General features: G+C 46.0%; 1 long non-coding RNA gene across 1 annotated transcript; it reads right to left on the reverse strand.

The window, feature by feature from the left end:
• Nucleotides 1-1,867: 1,867 nt before the first annotated feature.
• LOC140419716 (uncharacterized) lies at nt 1,868-4,370 on the reverse strand. The gene is made up of 2 exons (XR_011945995.1): nt 4,089-4,370; nt 1,868-2,804 (listed from the first exon to the last, which is right to left on the reverse strand). It is a non-coding gene; the product is annotated as an uncharacterized lncRNA (long non-coding RNA).
• Nucleotides 4,371-5,086: the final 716 nt, after the last annotated feature.

A 5,086-nucleotide genomic window follows, 5' to 3' on the forward strand; every position in this document is an offset into this window, starting at 1 on the left:
TCTGCACTGTAAATTCTATGATTCTATGAACTTGTATTACCCAGTGACTCGATTTATTTTCCTTGTCAGTCATGTTTGCAATTCAATGTTGTATATTTCAGAGAGTCTGAATTTCAGATGAGGAGATAAATATCAAATAATATCAAGTTTTGAGTAATGCAACAAATACTGAGTAAAATTGTTTGATGTTTTTCGAAGGAACATAAGACTGATGTTATTACTGAATGAGAGGAAATAATTTCACCCTGAGATATTTGCTGGGCGGACATTTCTACATTTCAGAATTCATTTGAAATCTAATAAAGTAAACTACTTCAGCAAAGTGATCTCTAGAGGGCTTTGTTAAGCTTCACCAATCCTTTCCCTCTCTAATAGACAGACTCTGTAACCAGGATGGAGATCAAATGTAAACTCAGAAATAATGACGATGCTTCAGCAAAAAAGTACACTTTTGTAAATTCAATATGAAACCAATTGCATGGTATGTAATGTTTACATTGTAAACTACACCATCTTCATGTCCAAATCTTCTGGTCATTGGACCAGGGGAATGTTGTCAGTAAATCAAACTGAGCAAGGATTCTGCAGAAACTCCTTTTTCAAAAGCATATTGGAAGAATAATTGGAATAAAGAATCCTCAAGATCACAGAAAGAGAGAAGGACATTGAGACTAATTGGTTTGCTCTTTTTGTTAGAGTTTTATCACGTTTACAGACAAGACAACACATTTTCCAAGCACCAGTCCAATGGGCTCATTGTCAGTCAGCTGTTTTTCAGTGTACTGGTTAACACATTCCTCTCACACCAAATGTCCCTTATTCGAAACATTATTGACATTACTCGTCTAAATTTGCAGATGAGTTGTATCCTTGCTATTTGTTGTTCAATAGTTAAGCGAATGCATTATCTTACACCCGCAAAGTTCCAAATGATACCCTGCAAAATACTCTGTGATGGAGACTGGCAGGAATCGCAGTCAGAGAGTTCACACATCTTTTCCCCTCCATTTCTGCTATCTCCCATCATGCCCTCTCAGAGCTCATCTTGCCTGTGACACTTGCCTTTTGTTCCTTTGACCTGATTCTCAGTAAACTGCTGAACATCCAGCTTGCTCATTTTAGCCGATATAAACTCTTCTCTCTTGATACTGTTCCTCTTACCTTGAAATCCCCTGTTGTCAGACAACCTAAAAATTAATCTTTCATCCCACCATCCTTGAAATCTAATGCCCCATCTACAACCTCCCTTTCTTCTCTAAACTCCATGTACTCGGTGTCCCCCAAGGGTCTATCCTTGGCCCCTCCTATTTCTCATTTACAAGCTGCCTCTAGTGACATCATCCAAAAGCACCGTGTTAGTTTTCACATGTACACTGACAACACCCAGCTCGACCTCACCCCCAACCCCATCCATTCCTCCACTGTTACTAAATTATCAAACTGCTTATCCCACATCCAGTACTTCCAATGCTCCTTACAGAGCAGTGGTTCCAAAGGACTGACAGATTGTAACATGTTACATCCCTGTTCTCAGGCACAGTAATTACATCCAATCAGCTTCACATCAATGTTGGGAAAAGTTGATCTTTCTCTGGGACAAAATCAACTGGCAGTTGGGAAAATTTGGATTATTATTTCCAGCGTTTTCTGTTTTTAACACCGAAAGCTTCCCTGGATGTGAAGGCTGGGAGAGGTACTCTGGAAGGTATGGGGAGCTGGGACTTGTATATGAGAGTAACCAAAGGTATAAAACTGAAATAATCTAGAGTTAGATAGGAGAAGTGTTCCAAAAATAGAGCAGTCGGTGACAGGACATCAATTAATTTCCTTTTCCTATGGAGAAATCAATGACTTGACACACTGTGTGTTTGAGACAAAGCTGATTTATTCAATAGACAGCAAGATATTAAACTCTAGTCCAGTTACAGAGGTCATTAACATTAGTAGAAATAAACCCCAATTGGGTGAAGCATACAGGAGTGCAGTACTACTCAGTAGAGAAGATGTATGAAGAGTTAGATCAGTCTATAAGAGGGTAATTTAGGAGTCGGGTAACAGGGGAGAAGAATCTGTTGGTGTGTGTTCTCAGACCTTTCTATATCCTGTCCAATCGGAGAAGTTGGAAAAGTGTATAAGCCGGTTGGGAGGGATCTTTGTCTATGCTGCCCGCTTTCCCAAGGCAGCAGGAGGTGTAGACAGAGTCAGTGGATGGGAGGCAGGTTTGTCTGATGGACTGGGCTGTGTTCACGACTCTCTCAGGTTTCTTGTGGTCCTGGGCTGAGCATTTGCCATACAAGCCTGTGATACAGCCAGATCAGCCTGTGATACAGCCAGATAGGATACTTTCTATGCTGCTCCTGTAAAAGTTGATAAGAGTCAATGTGGACATGCCCAATTTCCATAGATTCTTGAGGAAGTATAGGCGCTGTTGTGCTTTGTTGGTCACAGCATCGACGTGGGTGGACCAGGACAGATTGTTGGTAATGTGCACACCTAGGAATTTGAAGCTGTCAACATCTCCACCTTGGCCCCATTGATGCAGACAGGGGTGTGTACGACTGTTCGCTTCCTGAAGTCAATGACCAGCTCTTTAGTTTTGCTGACATTGAAGGAGAGGATATTGTCGTTAAGACACTCCACTGGGTTCTCTATCATTCTCCTGGCACCGGTATGATGGTGGTCTTCTTCAAGTAGGTGGGGATGAAGTAGGAAGAGATTGAACATGTCCGCGAACACATCTACAATCTGGTCTGCAGGATCTGAGTTTTAAATCCCCGTCCCACAAACTCTCCCTCCTCTCTGGGCTGAAATCCAAATACACTGTCAGATACTTATTTCTGTATCCTTTTAACAAATTTGGACAAGTAGAGATATGAATATATTTGATAATTCACTTCATTCATGACTTGTGACTGATATTCATCTACATCACCCTGGGTTCTTGTTCTCTCCCTGACTAGTTAACTTCAATCAAATATGGAGAAGATTGAATCCACATTTTGATCCCTGTTCAATTTCCCTTCCTGGCATATGGAGTCCACCCCTCTCCCTGGCAACAGTCGAAGATTAAGTCAGTCTCTTTTTAACCTTGGTTTCAGATTTGATCCCAAGATGAGCTTCTGACCTCATATCTGTGCTATTACTAAGACTGCTTGTTTCCACTTACGTTACACCATCCGGCCTCTCTCCTGTATCTGTGCACCTGGTACTGAAAACCTCAGTCATGCCAACGTCACTTTCAGAACTGACTATTCCATATTCCTGGCTGCTCTCCCACATTCTAGCTCTGTAAACTTCAAACCATCCAAAAGTTTTAATTTACAGCAAATTGCTTTCCCCATATCATCCCTTGGCTTCCTGGTTTCCACTGGCCCCCAGTCATAGAATTTACAGTGCAGTAGGAGGCCATTCGGCCCATCAAGTCTGCACGGGCACTTGGAAAGAGCACCCCATTTAAGGCTACACTTCCAACCTATCCCTGTAACCCAGCAACCCCATCTAACCTTTTTGGACACCAAGGGCAATTTATCATGGCCAATCCACCTAACCTGCACATCTTTGGACTGTGGGAGGAAACCGGAGCACCCGGAGGAAACCCACGCAGACAGGGGAAAACATGCAGACTCCGCACAGTCAGTGACCCAAGCCGGGAATCGAACCTGGGACCCTGGATCTGTGAAGCAACAGTGCTATCCACTGTGCTGCCCAAATTCTCACCCTACTTTTCAAATCCCTCCATGGCCTCATCTCTCCCTATCTCTGGAATCTCCTCCAGCGCCACAACCCCTGGAGATATCTACACAGCTCTGATCCTGGACTCTTGTACATTCCCGATTCTAATTACTCTCTGTCTCCACCTCACTTTCCTCCTTTAAGAAGTCTTACAACACGAGGTTAAAGTCCAACAGGTTTGTTTCAAATCACGAGCTTGAAGGCTCCTTGAAGGAGCAGTGCTCCGAAAACTGGTGATTTAAAACAAACCTGTTGGATTTTAACCTGGTGTTGTAAGACTTATTACTGTGCTCACCCCAGTCCAACGGCGGCATCTCCACATAATATTAATATAAGTTGTTGACTGTAACCCTGACCTCCTGCTTTACAAAATCCCATTGGTTTCACAACAAACTCTATCTCTGATGTTTTGCCCCCTGCGGGTTTGCAGCCTCTATAAAGACGGCGGCCGTTAACTCAGGCCTGTCACCGGGAGCAGGCCGCAGCTGTCCCCCCGCTCGATGCAAACCCGGGCCCGGAAACTTCTTATTGGGGTTTGGAGCCTCCACCGGGTTTCAGTGAAACCTCCCGGCCGCGTCCAGCATCGGCACTGCGCATGCTCCAGCTCACAATGCCCAGGGAGTGATTGACGGCAGATCTGGACCAACAGGAACAGAGGGGTGGGCCTGGAGGACCGAGTGGTTGCAGTGGATCCTCCCACCATCGGCACTGCGCATGCTCCAGCTCAAAATGCTCGGGGGTGATTGACGGCTGCTCTGCACCAATAGGAGGAGAAGGGCGGGACTGGAGTACACAGCGGAGCGACTGGTCGTCCAACCAATCGGAGTGAATGAGAGGCGGGGCTGTGTCACGATCGCCCACGTGAGTAGGAGCATGCGCAGTGCCGATAATAGCTCAGGGTTCAGGTGGTCGGGTGGAAATCGTCAGCTGGTCAAATGCAGCCGGGTGAGTCATGAGTGAGGAAGAGAGCCGGCGGGTGGGTCGGGAAGGTTCATAAGCACTCCGTGTAGGCCCCGAATGCAAAGCTCGGAGATGGCAGGTAAACCCGTGAAAGCTGCTCGGCTTCTCCCTGAAACAGGCCCGGGTGGACAAAGTGTGCGGCGAGGCGCATGCGTAGGGAGCGAGAGCCCCGGGTTTGCTCCGTCTTTCATTCACTCTGATTGGTTGGAGAACCAGCCGCTCCCTTTTGTCCTATTGGTGCAGAGCAGCCGTCAATTACTCCCCGGGCAGTGTGAGCTGGAGCATGCGCAGTGCAGATGAATCACCAGGCTGGCAGGTTTCACTCGGACCTGGTGGAGACCCCAAACAGAAGTTTCCGGGCCCGGGTTTGCATCGAGCGGCGGGGCAGCTGCGG

Source organism: Scyliorhinus torazame, chromosome 5 (genome assembly GCF_047496885.1).
Source record: "Scyliorhinus torazame isolate Kashiwa2021f chromosome 5, sScyTor2.1, whole genome shotgun sequence".
Taxonomy (NCBI): Eukaryota; Metazoa; Chordata; class Chondrichthyes; order Carcharhiniformes; family Scyliorhinidae; genus Scyliorhinus; species Scyliorhinus torazame.